The sequence below is a fragment of the Halichoerus grypus genome, chromosome 4, assembly GCF_964656455.1.
Source record: "Halichoerus grypus chromosome 4, mHalGry1.hap1.1, whole genome shotgun sequence".
NCBI classification, from domain to species: Eukaryota; Metazoa; Chordata; class Mammalia; order Carnivora; family Phocidae; genus Halichoerus; species Halichoerus grypus.
In genome coordinates, this window is record NC_135715.1 from 6,499,631 (window position 1) to 6,521,327 (window position 21,697).

The 21,697-nt window shown below is 39.5% G+C and overlaps 1 long non-coding RNA gene across 1 annotated transcript in view; it reads left to right on the forward strand.

The window, feature by feature from the left end:
* The first annotated feature begins 911 nt into the window (after positions 1 to 911).
* Positions 912 to 21,697, forward strand: part of LOC118521997 (uncharacterized) — a 74,982-nt gene continuing 54,196 nt past the window's right edge. Inside the window, exon 1 of the long non-coding RNA XR_013446698.1 lies at positions 912 to 1,035. This is a non-coding gene — a long non-coding RNA (uncharacterized LOC118521997). The remainder of the gene's footprint in view (positions 1,036 to 21,697) is intronic.

Consider the following 21,697-nt stretch of genomic DNA (forward strand, 5'->3'; position numbering starts at 1 on the left):
CTCGTTATAATACAAAGAGATAAATTCCCCAGTGTAAAAATGCAGTGTGCTTTGTGGGAACACAGGTAAGTCACACTGAGACAGAAGTATTCAAACTGGTTGTCATTTCATAGTAAAGCCAGATTTTCCAAGCGGAACCTAGATTCTCTTATGAATTTAGATGTTTTTGTAGTGGGTTTTCTCTGTAGCCACACTTATACTGAGGTTGTATTTAACTTACCCATCTAGAGCATTTGGTTTACAAAAATGTTTAGACGGCCAACAGGAAATGCCATGAGCCTTAGGACAGTCTGTTTCATTAGCTGATATGGTGCCTGAAACAAGCTGGGTTGGGGGCCACGGTATGGGGATCTGGGTAGGAGAGCCTGAGGAGCTGGGGAGGAGCAACCTTCTGTTAAACATATTTGCTTATCAGTCTTTGGATGAAATAAGCTTTGGGCAGTGTTCCTTAAATTTGAATATCTTATCTTTCTTGACCTAAGGATATACTTATTTGACTACATTGTATCTCTAATCTTCTAGAATACTATTAATCTGAGGCTATTTCCAGGACCTTATGGTATTTATTGAGTAATAATAGGCTCCAATATTGTTGACTAGATGAAATAAACTAATGAACCTCCTTTGCTTTAACTTGCTACTAATTAATTACAAGAGAACCTTTATTCAAGGGGTTTTAGATATGGAAGGGGCCAATAAAGGAGTGAGCAGGATGAAAATGTAAGAGCATGTAAGTAAGTCCATCTGGATCTGAGTTAGGTAATGCAGATGATTGAAGTAATGAGAGCAGAATGAAGTCAGTTCAGGAGGCAATGTGTTAAAAGAGCCTGACAGGAGAGAAGGGAGGAGCTGCTTGAGTGGTCAGCTCGGGCAGCTTGAGCAGCTCGGGCAGCTTGAGCAGCTCAAGGATTCAGAGAAAGGTGTGTGGGAGAAGTGGGGGAAATGGAGGGCTGGCATCAGTGGCCCTGGTAACGAGCCCAGGAAGATGAAGGATGGACTGATTGGTAGATGGAGTGAATTTCACATCAGACTGTGGTAAGAGAAAAAAGTTAAAAGCATTAAAATATGTTGGCAGCTCCTGAATTACATTCTTGCCTAGTGATTGAGCATATGAAATAATGGGAGATGCTCTAAGTTTCATGTCTGGTTTAGGGAACGGGTTATGAAGATAATGAAATAAAAATGATAAACAGATAAATATGAAGAGGCTGGTTTTCTTCACAGGAACTAATTGTGAAACTGCTAAAAGATACAAGGATTGAGTCGTTAAAACACAAATTAAATTTATGGTAATAAATCATTTTTATACAGAAGCATATGAAATTATCACTCAGCTAAAAAAAAATTTCTAAAAAATAGCATGTGTAAAGACATATAATAAAGACTCTACTGTGTTTATTTCCAATGTGACAATTTTTAACCACACAGAATCAGAACAACCTTAGCTGAGAGCATGCTTGATTCGCACAAGAGAGGATTTAGAATTGAAGCAGTAGGATCTGGGAGGTGCTGCCAGGTTATTGAGGGAAGACTGGTAGGTTTTGGAAGGCAAAATGGTTTTGGCAGGAGAATCGTGTAATAATGTAAACGTGGAATTACAGAACTATGGTGATCAGTTATGAGGGTGTAGCTGTAGGAATAGAGAGAAATGATTCAACACAAATCTTTTTTTTTTTTTTTTTTTTTTTTTAGAGAGGGAGAGAAAGAGCACAAGTGAGTGTGAGTGGGGCTGGGGCAGAGGGAGAGAGAGAGTCTCAAGTAGGCTCCAAGCTGAGCATGGAGCCTGATTCAGGGCTCTATCCCAGGACCTGGAGATCACGACCCGAGCCAAAATCAAGAGTTGGACACCTAACTGACTGAGCCACCCAAGTGCCCCAACACAAATCATTTTTTAAAGATGCAAAGAAAAACATAAATGGGTTGGGATGACATTATTGGGGGGAAAGGTGGATAAAGAATGAGAATTCCAAAATGAACTTAAAAGAGCAATGACTCCTAGGCAGGAATTGATTGTTAATTTTAAAGGGAAGTCAGTTTTTGGAGAAAGATGATGCGTTCACATTGGAACACGTTGGGTTTGGGGTGACAATCAGTTATTATCCAAAGGGATTTCTATCTAGGCAGTTAGATGGGGCAGGAATACCAGACACATACATGTAAAGTCATAGGTACACTCACTGAGTGAATTAGCACATAGAAAGTAAAATGTGGGGGCTTGGGGGTAGAAAGACTAATAAAGTCTGTAAGAGGAAGTTAAAAAGAGTGAGACAAAATAAACTGGGAAATTTAAGATCCATGGAGGCCAGTGTAGGTGAGATTTGTAGGAGGCCAACCTCCCATGACCCAGCCATGGGAGCTGCTATGGAGGCCCAAGGATGATGATGGCCTAGAGGAGGCCCTTGGCTTGCTGCTCAGGTGTCATTAGTCATCTAGGAGCAACTGAAAGAATGAATTACAGCCACAGAAACCAAGACAGCCTGGGGAAAAAAAGGGAAGCAGCAGGTGAGACTTGTACTTCTGGGAAAGAATTCTTGGAAGAGATTTCTGTACATTTCTATTTTAGGCCAGAAGTCTTTGAGGACATGCTAGAAAGAAACACGGGTTTTTAAAAAGATGCTTAAATGAGGTGGTTGACATTTTTGGCAAAGAAGGTTTAGCTTTAGAAGACCAAAAATATTCAATAGCAATATTTAGCCCCAAAATAGTGTGGCATGAAATGTTTGTCAAATTCCTGCTGAATTTGAAGAAACACCCCAATTTACCACTTTTTTTTTTTTTCTGCAGTAGTTTATGTTTATAATATTCTTAGAGTGAAAGACTATGTCCCTGGAGTAATATTGATTATTTTATTATTGAACATTTGACAATGAATCAATGAGATCCTCACTGGTGGCACCATTAGAAAAAGTGGTATATTTTCAATTTAAACTCATAGTGTTTGATGTAGGATTAAGTGCGTCCATCCTGGGAGCTAAGTGTAGAGGGGTGTTACAGGTATCAATAAAAATAAAAATGAGGGAAAAATGGGTTTAAGTTTTTCAGTTTATTACTGATACTTTTTATGTACATTCAAGGAGGGATAGAGAATTGCATTCCCCACCACATACCAAAGTGATTCCAGTTCAAACCCCATTTAACAACAGAGCTGCTCAAGAACCACTGTTAGAAAGGGAGCATCCCTAGTGTGCCTTTCGACTGGCCTTCCCCTTTTCCTCCCACTCCTTCCCTTCCTCTCTCCACCACTCTCTCCAGCCTGCCCCAGTTCGGGGGAGTCAGCTCCCCTGAGGTTGCTTCAGGGGCTGTCCATGGGTAATACATTGTTTCTCAGAAGTCGAGAAGGAAGGCATTTGGAGAAAGGACCGTGATCCTCAGCTCTTGCCCTTGCTTATTCATGGCTTCTGCTTGCTGGTCCCAGGGAACGGTGCAGTGGGGATGCTTGATTCCTTCAGAAAACTGGAGGGTAGGTATGCTCCAGGCCAGAGAGAAAACGGTCATCCCGTGTGAGCCGTTCTGTGTGCCTTTCCCACCATATGTTCCCCTAAAACCTTGTTTCCAGTTACAAAGAGCACATTGTAGGCTCCTGTCAGTTTTGTGGATTTTATTCATGGCCCAGAAAGTTGCTGAACAGTGTGAATGGCTATATAGGAGAAGACAGGAAAGGACCTACTCAGAAAATGTGAAAAGGGGTCCGGGGGATTCCACTGCATTTTAATTCTTTCTTTGGGAAGGAAACACAAAGGAGTAATGATCTTTTGCTCGGGCCAGGATGGCTCCTGGGCAGTCAGAATTCATCCATATCCTCATGGCAAGTCATCATCACGAGCGTGCACACGGTTTATCATGCTTTTACTCAAGCACTGTGGTCTTATTATTTTTCACTGAAGTGGCTTTTAAACCCACAGCATTCTATCATTTTGTATTTGTTAAGGAAAGGCCTGTGATTTGAAGGGCCACCACAGACACACTGGGAGACAGAGAGTTTATTTCCAAGACGTGGTGGATATCTTCCAAAACAACATTTCTTCCATAGAATTAAATGCTTCTCTGGTATCTTAGAAAGGTGATTTCCCTTCAAATGGGTGAAGTCATTATATGTATATTATATAAAAAATAAGTACAACAAAGTAGGCCTAAGAAATCTAATAACTTACAACATTCCCTCATTATTCCATGTGCTTCCAGAGAGAGTGATCCCAGGATTTTGTGATAATAAAAAAACATGTAATTGTCTTCTATGTACCAGGCACTTTGTAGAACGCTGTGATGCTGTCCAGATTTTATGAAACACGATTTCTTTCCTATTCTTTGCCAAATCTGAAGGTTTCTTTCAAGTCACTCTACTTCTCCAAGAGGTCTGATGCCCATCACCGTGTCATATATGCGTATGTTATGTAAACATGTGTGCAGACATACCCTGACACACATCTTTTGCATTTGTAATTTATTTTTACCCAGTTGCCTCATAAAAGATTAAAATGGAAGATTAGACTCCATTCAGAATTTCACAATGTCTCAGTAATAAATCAGTTCTCATCATTTGAAGAACTGTGAGGTGGACAAAAGCTGATTTGAGATTCATACCGTTGTATACCTACTCTTAAAAAAACAAAAAACAAAAACGGAAGCAATCTACACATCTGCAAATCTTAGGAAGTGGCGGAGCGAATTTGCATGATTTGGGCACATGAAGCCCTTTTAGCACACAAATTCCTTCCTTTCATCTCTAAAGGGTGTCGAAGGATCCAAACATGTTTTTTGCAGATGATGTGAATTACTGACTGGCATAAAGAGCAACTTACACTAATGCTTCAGAAATGTGTTTTTTATTGAATGAAGATGGCATCCAGAAAAAAATATGTAGGAAAAATCATCTTTATGAGAGCTGAAGATACAGAAGTGGATATACTATTTTTATGTGTGTGCTGTAACTGACATTCAAATTTTAGGTGTTTCTTCATTGTCCACTTAATGTGTGCGGCCTTGGTTGAGACATTTAATCTCAAAGATGATAAAATAATTACATGATGAGTAAGAAAACTTGGGTATCAATTGCTCATTAGACCTTCCTAATCTGTATTAAATAAAATAGGTTAACAGGTACATACGGACTTTCACTTACTGAGAGAAAGTATTAGAAGTTTATTTCAATTTTAAAATATTATGCAGTATATTCTAAAATGAACCCAATCAGATTTCCTGTTAAAGGACTATGTTAGTTGAGGGTATTATAAATAGTTTCTCTAAGAGTGGAATTTTTGTATCATAATTCAAATAAGCCAAGAACCATAAGCCATAAACTGAAGTGTGGAGTGCATGAGCTAGAAGCATCTCTTAGTGTTCATTCTTTTACAAATGGAACAGAGGCCCAGAAAATCCCAGTGGATAATGAGAGATCACACATCGTGGTTGTGACAGAGCCATGACCAAACCAGGTGGTTGTAATTCTTTGGACCCACCATTTACTGGTCCTTCTACTGAATATGTTACACTGTCTCTTTAAGATGATGGAGAACCTTGAATCATTGGCCATATGTAATACCCAAGTTCTTGGTACTGAGGGGAATTTACCTTAAGAAGCACCTCAGACATAAAGATTCTCTTGGGTTTAACAACAGGGAACAAGTGGGATAAATAGTTCAGTTTATATAAAAATAAGAAAGTCTGACATGCTCAAAAAAAATTTTTTTTTGTCATTTCAATTTGTTTAAGCTAGTACGATGGACTTGAATGACAGGAAATTTAGAAATGCTAAATCTGTTCTTGTTTTTTGCCTCTTGTTGAATCAAACTATTGGATTGTGAAGCTTCATGAAGGTAAGGAACAGACTCAGATGGTTTTATTATTCTACTTCAGGACTTCCATGTGCTTCATACATAATGAACTGTATCACTTCTCTCTCTCTCCCTCTGTCTCATACATGCACGCACATGCACCAAATAGTTAAATGTATTTGTAAATGATTAAATGGCTAAAGTATTAAGTTATGCCTGAGGCCTATAGTAAAACCTCAGGGTATGCACAGAGTTGTCCAAAAGTCCTGGAATTGAGTAAAAATATTTGAAGTAAAATTCAAGAGTTCCTACAACCCAATACTTTTACTCCAAGGTACTTATAGAGCAGAAATGTATAAATATATGCACTACAGAACATGTGCAAAATGACCACGACAGCATTATTTGGGTAGCCCTAAATGGGAGAGAGTCTAGATGTCCATCAACAATAGAATGGATGAATTGTGGTATATCGATAGGATGGAATTCTGTAAGGCAATAAAAATGAAGGAACTCTTGCTACACACCCAACAACATGATGAAACTCAAACATACTTGAGTGAATGAAGCCAGAAACAAAAGACTGCACTCTATACAGGGTATTTATTTAAAATTCAACCACAAGCGTGAGCATACTGCAATGATAAAAGTAAGAAGTGGTTTACCTTTACGGGTCAGTGTAATGGTGTAGGGTCTGAGGGAAACTTCTAGGATGAGAGTGAGACTTTTTTTTTTTTATTTGCTTCTAACTACACTGAATTTACTTTGAAAAATTCATCACACTGATTTATACTTTCAGTATGTTTATATAAAAAATTGAAGGTCATCCACTTTTTGGTTCTGTAACCTTGGACAACCTTTCTCTGTTCTCTGTTCTTCAATTCCCTCTTTGGGAAAAGAATGCTTACCTCTTAGGGTTAACATGAAGGTTAGATTAGCAAGTAGACTATGTGTAAAATCACCTGGAATGATGCCTGGAGCATGCGTTCAGAATGGCTGGAGAAACAGTTGCTTTCACAAAAAACAACCAAACAAACATGACATTACAGGGAGATCCACAATCACCTGACATCCTTCAGGCCCAGCCGGGTTTGCGGTTAGTGACTCTCCACATCATCATAGCCTGAAATAGCTATGAAAAGTGTCAAATGAACAAGCATTCGTAGCTGTGTTTGTAAAAGTTTCTGAGGAATATGGATTGATGTTTTAAATCTGATTCATTCACCCATTCATTCAGTCTTGACATCTTTGAGGGTCTACTGTGCAGTATGCAGGGTGCTAAGTGTTGGGGTTACCAAGATCAACAAGAACTAGTTGCTGCCACTGAAAACTCTAGAAAGTCCTATAGGAGAGAGCAGAGATTCAGATTAAAAGAATGTACTCTTACGAAGTTTGTAAAAGAGCAACTAATATCATCACAGAAGTTTTTGACCACTAAATGATACTTAACTAGTTTAGGTTTATTTAGGAAAGAGTCCATGTGCTGTGATGTCTTTTTGTTCAAGATTGTTTGATTATTTTGGTAAAAAACCCATAACACAAAATTTACCATCTAAATCATTTGTAAGTGTACGGTTCAGTAGTACTGATTATATTCACATTGTTGTGCGGCAGATAGGCAGAAATTTTCATCTTGCAAAACTGAAACTCTCTACCCATTGTAACAACTTCCCCTGCCTCCTCCCCTCAGCCTGTCAGCTACCTTTCTGCTTTCTTTCTCTCTGAATTTGGTTACTCTAGATGCCCATCTAAATGGATCAGTATTTTTTTTTTTTAATTAAGAGCAATGCCAAGATTTTCTACTTCCCATCAATCTGTGTTCTTAATTACTCTATTATTTATAGTTTTGAAGTGTTGGTTTACAAAATAGATAAATCTAAAGGTTCTTGTGCTGTGTTGGATTTTGGGGGGAAATTAGATGATTGGCTAACATTTCAGCGTGAATGAAGAGGGACTGCCATGTTCTCCCCTACCTATCCTGTTGTCATCTCTTTCAGAAACCCATTGCTGGGTAAATGCACCACAGGCTTGAATCAGTTTTGATGTGGTGAGGATTAAACCAGAAGAAAGAATCCAGTGGATCACTCCCCAGCTCCTTTGCCCTTATAGCATCTCTTCCCTGCTTTTTCCTGATCTCACAACTGAGAACAATGGCGTTTCAACAGTTTTAGCAGTAAAAGCTTTTCTTTACCTGAAGCAGAAATAGTATACATAATTACCTTATTACATAACTTAAAACATGTAAAAACAGTATCTTCTTTGTATTTTTATAAATTTAAATTTATAAAATTAATTTATTTCACAATCAATATAAATTGGAATTAATGTCAGTGATTTTTAATGTGCTACAATTTGGTTTATAACTCATTTGGGGAACACATGATATATTTAATTATACTTTTAGGAACGTCATTGGTAGGTAAAAATGTTGAATAAAAATTTGAAAGCACCTTAAGAGTTGTAGTGAAAGAGCCGTTGTGACCATTTAGAGGTGATAGTCACATTTTAAGGGCAGAGGAGGAGTTTATTTACACAAAGGGAAGGGCAGTGCAGCTAACAGAGTAAGAAAGACCATCATGGCTACAGAGAACTGTGAACAACTTTTAGGTCATTGGTGAATCTAGGTTTCTATTTTGAGAATCTGGCTGCACGGTAGTGTACCGACTAAGAATAAAAAAAATTAATGGTGGAAATCTGTTTGAAGGAAAATAACATGTTTCGTTTGTACAGTTGCAATGCATATCGGAAATCAAGGGGAGAGTTTTTGTAGGCAGTTGCATAAGTAATCTTGAAACATGTTGCAGATACTAGGCCAAAAATTGGTTCTCAACAGTAATTGCACATTAGGGAACTTGTAAAAATTACAAAAGCCCAGGCTAAACTTCCTATCAACTAAATAAAAATTGTTATGGATAGGACATGGACGTGGTTTTATTTATTTTTATTTTTTAATTAAAAAAAAAATCCCCAAGTGATTATAAGGTGCACTCAGCTTTGGGAGCCCCTGGTGTGCAGTTAACGGTATGGGGTCATCTGTGTATAGGCCGTAGTCACACTTACAGAATGGATGAGATCATCCGGGGAGTGTTCCTTGTAGCTTCATGCCTTCTATTTGTTCTTCACATCAGCCCTTGTCACTGTTCTGGTCCAAACAGCACTGCCCGAGTGGACCATATCAGTGGGCTCTCCTGCCCTCTGGGTTTTGCAGTCTGCCAACGGGAGACACTGAGAAAAATCAGGAGATAGAAAGAAGGTGAATACATATTTATTTCCTGAGCTCCCCCCCCTTCTGGGTCAGTGAATCATTGAAGATTGACTATAATTCTCTATCAAAGACCACAGCTCCCTCTGGGAGTCCCCATAACCTCTCTTTCCCAGACTCCTTCAGACCTACGGGTGATTGAGGTCCTCTTGGGGTTGCGAGCCTCACAGTTCTCAACTACCCTCTGTTGATTTCCCTAACCCCTGCCTACCCCTTTGTAGACTGTACCTTATAAACGCTCCTCAGTAATTTAAAGCTGTGGGAGTTTGCCCCCTGTTTCATGCTAAGCCCTTGGCTGACTGGGTGGCATTAAGACAAGTGTGGGCTGGAGATGGATTCACAGGGAATGATGCCCTTCACAGGACGAGTAGAGAGAGAGAAAGGGAGCCAAGAGTAATGAGGAGGATCAGGGAAGGTGTTGGCGATAGGATCAGAAGGACCAGAGAGTTTAAGTATACAGAAAGGAAAATGTCCATCACCTTGGTCATGGGAGGCTGTTTCCTGATGAGTTTTGTGGTGCGCAGACAACAAAAACCAGAGGACAGGAGAGCAGGGCATGAATGCAGGTGGAGAAATGGAGACTAGTTACTTGGCAAATTTGGTAACAGGAGGAAGAAAGAGTTTGGAATTTATTAAAGAGAAGACTTGTTTATTGATATTGACAAACGCTTCTAGTGAAAACTATGTTCTCTCTCCAGTGGTTAAGACAGAATATTAATGATATCATTAAGAGACTCTACAGGGGTGTATGCAAGATTACAGTTATAATCTTAAGGGTTTGATTTTGTCAGCCACTTAAGAAAAAACACAAAAGAGTTAAGTCTTGGTTTAAAAAACTGAACAAAGACATACAAAGACAAAATACAGAAGAGGTACAAATTAAAACCCATGCTGTCCCAGCTGTTCCAAAATGATTCCTGGATTAAGTCAGCAGAGACCTTCATGTCTGACATCATTTACTACCCTTTCTCCTCTTTTCCCTAAAGACGTTTTGCTAAGTCAGACTTTGCAGTGATATTGCTTTATCTGGAAGGGTATTTTTAGAAACCACCCTAGAAACTTGTTTTTAAAGATGATAGTCATTAGGTCACACACAGTGTCTTCCTTAGGAGAGGAACTCTGAAAATTATTTTCTTTAGTATTTATAGGCGATCTCTTTCATTTCAAATCAGCTGGCTTGCTTTTTACACAGGGACTGTGCTTTTGAAAACTGCCAGTATTTTCCACTTTCCCTCCACTGCTGAAAATTAGGGTTGACCTTGAAGCTCCCCCTTAGGAAGGACAATGACCTCACAGGCAAATTTTGTGGATTAACTTTGTTTCTGGCTTTTTACTTTAAAAAAAAATTAATTTCACTTACCTCATTTTCCTGATTTAAAAAAAAAATTATTTTGCTTCTGGTACATAAAGCGAATTATTTTTTTTTCTATTTTTAGGAAAAGGCTGAAATTAAAGGTATAAATAAACCTAAAAATATAAAAGGGCATGACAACTGTAAAGTACTAGATGCTAGTGCTTGGTTTGTGTTTGGAATTGTGTGCTGTTTCCCCCCTACCTCTTTTCCCTATGATTATTTTCTAATCAGTTACAACATAGTTACACCTGAGGCTGTATTTGCATACACCACCAAGTAAAGTGGAGAACTGGCCATTTCCTTGATTTAATTTAATCAGTCAAAACAGTCAATCTGGACAATTCAGCCTGCTAATTTGTCTACTTTTATGAAATTAACTGACCTATTGCCAAATCCCTCCCCTCTTCTTGGTTTGCTTTAGAGGACTTCAAAAGAAAGAGAAAAGGAAATGAAGAAAAAGAGGGAGAGAAGGAAAGAAAGAAAACACATTAACTTTTCTGTTCAGCTTACAGATAGCATTTAAGGTCTTGGCAAAAAGGGAATGTAGAATTATCTGAAACTTTGATCCTTTTTTTTCTTCCCCTGTGGACAGTGTACAGAGGCTACGTAACCGAACTTCCACCGTAATACGGCGCAGTGCAGAAGAGTGGGTCTCTGGGAATAGAACTGAAGGGTCCTACTCCAGAGCCTCTGGGGGGGGGTGGGAAGAGGGGGTGGGGCTTGTCCCATTGATTCTTCACAATGATTTGGTTTTAGCAAAGAACATATATAAAGTCCTGTAACATGGACGCCATTCATCCTGTTTGAACGGAGATAAAACTAACGTGAAGGTAGGCATGACGGGCTGTCTGAGCTGGACTGGGACCCAGCAGGCTGGCAAGTCACGGAGTGTGGGCATCAGCTGCAGGCACATAGAGATTCTTCACTGTCAGGAAAGACACTGCCAGTGAAAGATTTTGAAATGGGGGGAAAAGGAGCACCTGGGTGGCTCAGTCATTAAGCGTCTGCCTTCAGCTCAGGTCATGATCCCAGAGTCCTGGGATTGAGCCCCGCATTGGGCTCCCTGCTCGGCAGAGGATCTGCTTCTCCCTCTGCAGCTCCCTCTGATTGTGTTCCCTCTCTCACTGTGCCTCTCTCTGTCAGATAAATAAAATCTTAAAAAAAAAAAAAAGAGAAATGGGGGGGAAGGAAAAATAAAGACAGCTTCCCTTGTATTACAGGATAATCTTCCAGGTTATCTGTGTAGTCCTTTTGTGAATTGGTAGAACTACATAAATTGTAGATAACTGACAGTAATTAAAGCGACCTCTGTCCATAGAAATGCAAATGATTCTGTCTCTAGAAGGGACCACTGATTCTGGGACACTCCCCACTGCCATGAAAAAAGCCAGTTTTACATCCATTTGTAAATTCATTTGAGCATTTCTAATTTACCTGTGTGGTAGTGGAAGAAAATTTTCCCTCTATACTTCTGTGTTCTTGGTTAGGACCCCCTGTAATGGAAGATTCACAGGAGAAAAACAAACTGGCTTCACAGCATGTAGACCTCCAGTATACATGGGAGACGTTCAGGAAAGCAGGAAAGGGAGGGACTCCCTGATGGCCCAAGTCATCACCTTAAATACCGCCTGCAGTTAAAGACAAAGGCAGATGTTGTCCATAGCAGCCAATGCTACTGAAACCTCTTTGGCTCCAGTCGTACCCCTCAGTGGACACAATAATAATAATGGGAAACAGAATATCGAGGCAGAGATACATAGGACCCTAAGAGACAAAACCTAGGAGAAGTAATACAGCCACCGCCCAAACTGAGATCGAATAATATACTCATCGTCATACATCTTCAGGCTGTATGTTCACAGAGTAATTTGGGAACAAATCCATTATTTGCTGGGTACTAAAATACTTAGCAGATTGTTGTAATACACTGTGGCTTTCCCCAGAAGTTTCTAAGATGGACTCCAAATCGCTGATGGAATTTTGCTGGAACTGGATCTGGGGCTGCAGGGCTTCCTCTCCACAGTTCTGGAGCTGATTGTTCCAGGCTTGGGGGCACCAGGTCTGACTAGATACAATCCTAATGTGGATATCTTTAGGCTCTAGAATCTAACCTCAAGAATAGGAAGTGAAGATACAAAGACATGTGATGAAGGATAATTTGTATTTATGAGATTGTGAGGCTTTTCTTGTTAATGACCTGAATTGTTAACGGTGAAGGGTTAAGCTATAATGTGCTTCATTGATTTCCTCTGTCCCTTGTGATGTTTTACTATAACTGTTAATTTGTTCATTATTCTAGTATTTGTAGAAAGATGTTTTGTATTTTAATGTATCATGATAATAGTACCAGTTTGGCTGATTGGTTTATAGGTTTAAGTACAAATAAATAAAATACCCACTTAAAAAAAAAAAAAAGACAAAGGCAGATCTTGGCAGGGAGTAGGGATGGTGCGTGGGTGTTAATGGGAGGTCACCAGGAGAAGCAAAGGAAATAGGGGGTAAGGATGTATGCAGATCTAAGTCAGTGCCTTGTCCATTGATAAGAGTTTCTAGAGACTGAGCATGCTCCTCTTCCTGAAACAGAGAGGGAAACATCCTTATAACTAGATTTGCCTTATAACTGTAAATATTCCTTACAAAAATGTTCCTTACTTCTGCTCTGTTTTCTGAGATTTTCCTGTGTCTGTGGTCTCAAAAATAATCAGCCTAAAAAAAAATCAGTAGGCCCAAGAGGTATATTTTGGGGTGGCAGATTCTGCTCCCTTTGACTGATATGTGTGTGCTTCATGTTTTGAATTCCACTTCTAACCAATTGTAGCATCTTCCTAGTCCCCTCATTAGTTACAGAGTTAAAATAATGTATTTGGTGTGTTCTTTTGATTTATGTATATGGATCTCATGATCCTGCCTTTTTTTAAAAAAATTATTGTTCAACACCAATACATTTTCTTTTCAGTAATGTTCCTCTTTGTCCTTCTTAAATTTGTTTTGGGGGACTTAATAGAATTACAGCAGAGATTTATTTTAACCATCATTTTGTATGTGTCTATGTTCTTTAGTTAAGAGTAATTTATTGTGAAGAATAAATGGGCCCAATTATATACATCTGTTATAACATGATGCCTTAAAAAATATAGCATTCAGTGACTCAATAGATGGTCTTTCCATCATTTGTATTTTATAAACCAGTGGCATTAAGGAAACTAAAAAATGAAGACAAGACGATTCACGGCTCATGGTGCTGAGGAGAGCACTTTAAGAAAGAGAAATATGGGCAGGGCAGTGTGGCTAGATGAAAGCAGGGCTTCCATGAAACAACTAATTTTTACTTTACAAGTGTCAGCATGCTAAGACGAGGCTTTCCTGGGTAATTGTTGGAAATTTCCTTGAGGAATGGCTGTCTTATTTTAATCAAATGATATGCAGTACATTTGAAACTGAGATCTATTTATGCCTGAGATTATAGGAACATAATGGTATAAGAATTCATGTAATGCCATCCTCAGCATCCATATTCAACCAAACTAAAAAGGATCCAGAAACATGCATTATTTATTCTGTTATAAGTGCCTGATTAAGGAATTCCACAGATCCATCAACAAGTCAAACAAGGGCTTAACAACAATCCTATTGTTGGTCTCTCTGGCTTTTATTTGTCCTTATAATATTAACAGACAATTTTTGTAATGTTGGTCCAACCAAATTCAAGGTCTAAATGACAAGGCTTCGATTTTTGACAGCACTGTGGGGTCCACATAGTATGGTTATTGTTGTAATTGAATTAGGTGTTTCAGTTAAAAAAAGAGCAGGTGATTTTACATAAAAATCTGGATTTTCAGACTCTCTTTAAAAATTGTAAAGTTTCCCAATTCTGGTGCATGTGCTCCCATGGTGATGCCGTATACAGAGGCGTCTTTCTGAGACTGGGCATGTTCTCTCCACCTCTCTGCTCCCTGGGTTGACATTGACCATGTGACATTTCCAATTATTGACTTGTGCTGTTGTTTTTTTTTTTTTTTTCTTTTTCTTTTTTTTTTTTTTAAAGATTTTATTTATTTATTTGACAGAGAGAGAGAGAGCGAGAGAGGGAAACAAGCAGGGGGAGTGGGAGAGGGAGAAGCAGGCTTCCCGTGGAGCAGGGAGCCCGATGCGGGGCTCGATCTCAGGACCCTGGGATCATGACCTGAGCCGAAGGCAGACGCTTAACGACTGAGCCACCCAGGCGCCCCTGTGCTGTTGTTTTTCTTATAGTTAGGAGAAAAGTGAAACATTTCTTGTGGCCATGTCTCTGTCCAAAGGGAAAATATGAAAAATAGACTAAGACAGCTGTACAGAGTGGATGGAAAGGATGCATGATGCAGTTTTATGAACGAGAAAAGAAATCCCAATAGAATTGATTTTGAATCTAATAGAATGAATGATGCTACAGCGAGATGCTTCAGAACACATTGGCAATGATGAGTCTATCACTCTCTCCGTTCCTTGCTGTGGACCCTGCCTGAGTTTGCAGTTCCCAGTGGAGGATGACACTCTGTGCTTGAGATTTCTTCTAGTACTTTACGTTCATTTGCATTTTTAAAAAAATATTTTATTTATTTATTTATTTATTTATTTATTTATTTATTTGAGAGAGTGGGGAGTGGGCGGCAGACAGAGAATCTCAAGCAGAGCACAGAGCCCAAGGCGGGGCTTGATCTCAGGACCCTGAGATCACAACCTGAGCTGAAATCAAGGGTCCAAGGCTTAACTGACTTGAGCCACCCAGGTGCCGCAAGTTCATTTGCTTTTTTAATGGATCGTCAGTTTATCTTTAACAGCTTCAAGTTTGACTTAAAAAAATTAAAAATATATAGTTCAGTTTGCTTGGACTGCCAAAACAAAATGGCACAGACTGGGTGGTTTAAACACCAGAAATTTATTTTCTCACCATTCTGGATCCTGCAACTGCCACATCAGGGCGCTTTAGCTTTGGCTCCTGGTGAGGTGTCTGTGTGCACGCAGAACCTCTGCTTACTGTGTGCTGGGGCAGGGACAGAGGCTGAGTCTCAGTGTCTCTTCTTCTAAAGACACTAATCCCATCCTGAGGGCCCCACCTGACCCATGTCACCCTAATCACCTCCCAAAGGGCCCATCTCCAGATACTGTCACAATGAGCCATTATGTGGTGGTGAGGGCTTTAGCCTGTGAACTTGAGGGGGACACAAACATTCCATAACACATTGAAATTTATTGCATTCTGAATGTTTGAATAAAGGCTTATTTTGCCGTTATCCAGAACTGATGACTATGTTCTTATATTTTAGTGTGTTTACTTAAGTTAAACAAGCTTGAACTGCTTCTGTCTCGCCTGCCTTCCCCACAGATTTCAGCTTCAGTACACAAATAATGCAGAATATATAAATACTAAACCACTTACCAAAATAAATGGTAAGTTGTCAGAAACTAGTATACTTCTTTTAAATAAAATTCACCAGTCATTTCAGTAAGTACTGTTGTCACCTCGCCTCAAATGGGAAGTTTAAACTGTGCTGTACTCTATAAAAGATATTTTTAAATTTGATTTATCAAATTCCAACTTGAATGGTTAGACAAACATCTCTTTTAATGCCTAAAGTCCCAATGACTTTTTATAGGATCAGAATATAAATACAGGAACAATTGTAGTATAAGCTTCCAAGAAATGTATATGTAGCCACTGTGATTATCTCTTCCATTTTATTGACCAGGGTCACCTTGAATATCTCCCAGAACAGAGGCCTCAGTAACTCTTAGGCCATTCATTTCACTAATGTACATTTGTGGGTTGTTAGAAAATCATTTTTATATTCACTTGAATCAATGGATCTATGTTCTGTCCACTAGAACAATACAAACTGAATATATTCTATTCCTATATAATAGCCCTCTACATTTTTTTTTTTTCTTTTGAGAGAGAGATAGTGAGAGTGGGGGCAGAGGGAGAGGGAGAGAGAGATTCTTAAGCAGAGTCCATGCTCACCGCAGAGCCCAAGGAGCTCCATCTCATGACCCTGAGCTCATGACCTGAGTGGAAATCAAGAGTCAGACACTTAACCAACTGAGCCCTCCAGGCACCCCAGCCCTTTACATTATTAAAAGCAATTTTGGCTCCATGATTTTTCTTTTTCTTCCTGGTTTTCCCCATGTGACAGGGTGTCCGGGCAGCATGCCTTTCCAAACTCTCTTCTCTGCTCCCTGTGACTTTTGTCCACAGCCCTTTCCAAAAGCGGTGGGCATTGTTGTGCACACTCTTCCCATTGAGGTCAGCCCACACAGGAGCTACTGCTTCTGCTGATAGGAACTTTGCGATTGTCTTAGTGTCATAAAAAAAGATTTCAAGTTATACTCCTAGGTGCTGAGCTAGATCTCCCTGATTCTATATTTTAAATTGGCTTTCTTTAAAGTTGAGTTGACAATTTTGAAATCTTATACTTTTTAGAGCCAAAGGGAATGTTGAAATCATCTGCAGATTAGGATTGATATTCCAGTTTCACTAATAGTTACGTGGCTTTGACGAAGTTTACTTCCTGGGACCTCTTGTTTCTGTTTTGTGATCTGGGAATAGTAATGTCATCTCCCCCTGCCTTATAGGACTTTCATGGGGATCAAGTAAACAATACCTATAAAAGTCCTTTGAAAAGGATACACAATATGGAGTATCACTGGCTTATACATGTATCCCTTGATCCTGTATTTGCATTCACTACTTCAGTATCCTTGTCCTTTTGTGAAACCCAGACTTCTTAAACAAGCGGTTGTGTGGTTTCCTCCAAGACCAGCCAGTACTCTGACACAACTGCGTGTTCAACGATTAAAATCAATTCTGACACTAACAACCCACAGTTAGAGAAGACCCCACAGAAGAAAGGCTTAGTCTCGTACAAGACTGCCCCCACTATAGACACCAGGTGCCAAAGGGGAGCCCATTCTACCCACACTTCTCAGCCAATACAAATTTGAGATATCCATGATCCTTCTTCAAATTTGATGCTTTACTAGAATGACTCCTAGCACTCAGAAAAATGCTACCCTTAACAGTTATCAGTTTATTGGAAAACATGGAAGTCAACAAACTGAAGAGTTACAGAGGACAAGACATCGGGAGGGAGGAGTGGATAAGAGCTCCCACGCCTTCTCTGGCTATGCCACATTCCCCACATCCATGTGTTCACCAACCCAGAAGTTCACTGGATCTTTTTTTATAGAGTTTTTATAACTCAACATCAAGTCCCCCTTCCCTCCCTGGAGGTTAAAAGTGGGGTTGCAAGTTCCTACCTTCTAATAAGGAGTTTGGTCTTTCTGGTCACCAGCCCCCATCCTGAAGGTATTCAGCCCCTAACCCAATCACCATAAAGGATGCTGTGATAGAGGGGGGCTGGCTTATTATGAATAACAAAGACACTCAGGAAATTCCAGGCGTTTCCAGAGCTCTGTGACAGGACCTGGGGACAAATCCCAAATGTATATGCCACAGCTATCAATACTCATTTTTTTTTTTTTTTTAAGATTTTATTTATTTATTTGACAGAGAGAGTGAGAGAGCACAAGCAGGGGGAACAGTAGAGGGAGAGGGAGAAGCAGGCTCCCCGCCAAGCAGGGAGCCTGATGCGGGGCTCAATCCCAGGACCCTGAGATCATGACCTGAGCCGAAGGCAGACCCTTAACCATCTGAGCCACCCAGGCGCCCTGTCAATACTCATTTCTACTCTTTTCTTTTACCCACTCCTCAACTGACAGTTTCCCTCTGCCCCTTCACTCCACTGAGACAATTCTTCTGCCTTTGTCTCTCCTCTTTTACCTAAACCTCTCAGGGGCACCGGAAGCAGGTAACCCTTTATCTTTCTTGAAAGCAGGCCCTCTCTTTGGAAACTGTAATAGTGCAGTTTCCTTGTTTTCCTTCTCCAGTTCTGACTATTCCTGCTTTGTCTCCTTGGAGACATGTTAATGAGGGAATAAGTAAGATGTTATACCCAGCTTCATGAGAATTTGACACACAGAGATATCTATTCTCTAGGGGACAGGATGCGTTTATAGTGTCATGAACAGTGATTATTTGCATGCCTATGGAAGGAAACATTTACATTATTACCAATTTGTTACAACTTAAGTTCTATCTCTGCAGAATTGTAAAACAACCAAAGATGCACATTCCTATAGAATCTGATAATCACCCACAGGTTCTGCTGGACTAACTCCCAGCATTTCCCTGAAAGGACACTCAGTAATTTCTGCTGCCCATTTCCTGAACTTCTCCACTCTGACAAAATTAGTCTCTAAAGGATTCTTGACCACAATAAGACAAGTCTCACTAGATTTGACCTGATTATTTACATAGAAGCAGCTAAATTTAAATTAACCATATGAGCATCCTTGAGTTTGCTTTGTAGATCAAAATCTAATCAATTATGAAGCTACTACTAAGGCCAGGAAGTAACGTTGTGTCTGGGAGTTTTCAGGAGGAATCCTGGATTGGGATTTTAAAAGCCCCTGTGATTTGTTAATACAAAACCAGAAAACCAAACCTAAGAAACGCTCTTCCCCAGACTTCGCCTGTATTTCTGGTACCTTTGGAGGAATTCCTCAAATTAGCTAAGGTTTGTGATGGGCCAGGAAGTGACCTTTGTTATCACCTGAGGCTAAGAACCTGTAAGCCAGGTACCGGAATGCTTTTCCAGGAAAGGCTTTGAGGCTTTGGCTCCACTCATGGAGTCAACCCTGCTGCTTAACCGTGGGCTTGTTAGGCCTGATTAAGTGAGAATCATTTTCAAATATGGTACTCCAACTAATGTCTTCGTTGCACAATTAAATTGTCCAATTATATCCTAGTAAAATGGAAGATAGATTCCTAGAGAACTCATGGAAATATCCACACAGCATTTCCATAAAACATTAGGAGACTTAGTGAGGTTTCTGACTTGTGAGGAGTTAGTAAGAATCAGACACCTCTAAAAATAGTTCATTTCATCTTTAAAAGCGGAGTTTACAAAATTGAGGGTTAGATTTGCTTCAAAGAAAAAGGGCTTTGTTATATATATTTTAGAACGTTAAAATAACATTAGCCCTATTCCCCCCAAAACTTTCATTTCCCTTATTAGTTCATACCTATGTAATCAATACTTGTTCTGTGAGTTCCTGCTTTCAGAAGGAAGTCTACTTTTGGATCATCCAGTATACTGGAAAGTCTGACTTTGTTTACCGCTACTGTCTGAGAATTGTGAAGCATGATTGTAACCAAACTAATGTGAGTTTGAGTAAAGAGATCACAGGGAGCACCTTCCAAAGCCGTGACTCCCTGAGCAACGGTGAATGGGTTTCTCTTATTTAGGGTTACAGTGAATTGTTAGATAGAGCAGACTTGTCATCATATATAGAGGTGGGCATGTGCCTTAAGGAAACATGCCCATTTATACATTGTATGTTATGTAAATGAGGCTTGTGCTCCTCCTCGGGCAGAGATTTTAGTATTATAATGAGGTAAAGGTAACTGTCAGTCACTTTATGGGCCACTCATAACTTAAGTTACATCTGCGCAGGTGTGAGTTGGGGGATTAAGCTCAAACTGGTCTGGTGGCCTGGGCAGTTGTTCTTGCTTGAAGGCTAGTTTTGGTTTCCATCATGGGATGTTATGCCTGTCAGGTCTTTTACCTGAATTAAGAGATAACCTGGAAAGAAGAGTTTAAGGAAAAATGTGGAACTAAAGGTCAGTGAGTACAAGCAGGTGGGCAGTAAAGGTCAGGTCTTGGGGTCTAGTTGGTGACACTATCATCTTAGAAGCCTATACACAAGAGAACATTTTAGAAGTATCAGTAATTAAAAGTTCCTGGGTACAGACTTTTCCATGAGGCTCTGAGACTGTCCTTCTATATTGAAGACATTAGCGCTGGTGTGAGGCTTATATCAGAGTCTTCAGATGAGCAGCAATGTAAAAAGTAACTATGGATTGTAAAAACTGAATGTCTGTAGGTAATTTATTATAGTAGCTAATAGTATCAGAATGGAGGAAAGGGGGATACTTTATTAGGTACACTACACAACTATTTTGTTTGGGTTTGGAATGTTTCCTTAAAGGTAAGAATATATCATGGATAGCCAGAGAATTGGCAAATCTTTGGGTCTTCCCACAAATTGTATACTTTCTGAAATATTTATGTTAATAATTGTTATGCACTGAGTTGTGTGCCCCCAAAATTCGTATGTTTAAGATCTAACCCCAAATATGACTGTATTTAGGGATTGGGTCTTTAAGGAGGTTATTAAGGATAAATGAGATCGGAAGGATGGGGCCCGGATGCAATATGATTGGTGTCCTTACAAGAAGAGAGAGCGACACCAGGGATGTTCATCCCCACACAAACAGGCCTTGTGAGGATAGCAAGAAGGTGGCCATCTATAAGCTAGAGAGAAAGGTCTCACCAAAAAAAAACCCTGACAACACCTTGATCTTGGACTTTGGACTTCTGGTCTCCAGATTTTGAGAAAATGTGTTTCTACCGTTTAAGCTAGCCAGCCTGTGGTATTTTGTTATGGTTGCCCGAGCAGACTAATACCATAATAGTTTCCTGTTTAAACTTTATCTGGTGATTGTGTAGCATTTCCTTTGATTTAACAACTCTTCCTACGGTGTTGAGGTGAGTTAAGAAATAGGGAGTATGTCAAATCTAATTATTTTTACTATCTTTCTTTTTATGAGGTAAAGAACAAATCTTTGTCATTACCCAGAGACTCCTAAGAATAGTTTTAGGTGTAAAAGAGATACAGAATTTTATTTTTCCATAATTTAATATACAGTCTTAGGCAAAACGTAAAGAATTTATAGCACAACCCATTTGTCTGCCCAAAGCACAGCAAAGCTCATCACTGAGACATTGGGTATGCAACAAGAAAAGGGTTTTTTCATGAGGCAGCCAAACAAGGAGACGGGCAGGCAAGCCTCAAATCCCCCTTCTCGAAGTGGGAGAGAACAAGTTTTTTATAATCATAGGGGTGGGGATTACGTACATATTGATGAAAGGGCAGGAGAACTTAATGACTATTCATGAGGAAAGATGGAGCGCGAGCATTGAGCAAACATGTCTGTAGCGCACATTCTATATTCACTTGGTGGGGAGACTTCACAGTAAAATGAGGCACAGTTCAGCTCCTGATGCCAGGATAAGAGCTCTAGATTTAAAAAAATACACATTACTTTAATTTGCCAGAGATTTATTCAGTTATATGAACTGGAATGTTAAAATATTTCTGAAGTACAAGTTTTAATTTTTTTTTAATCTAGTCTAAGTTACTAGAAGTTAA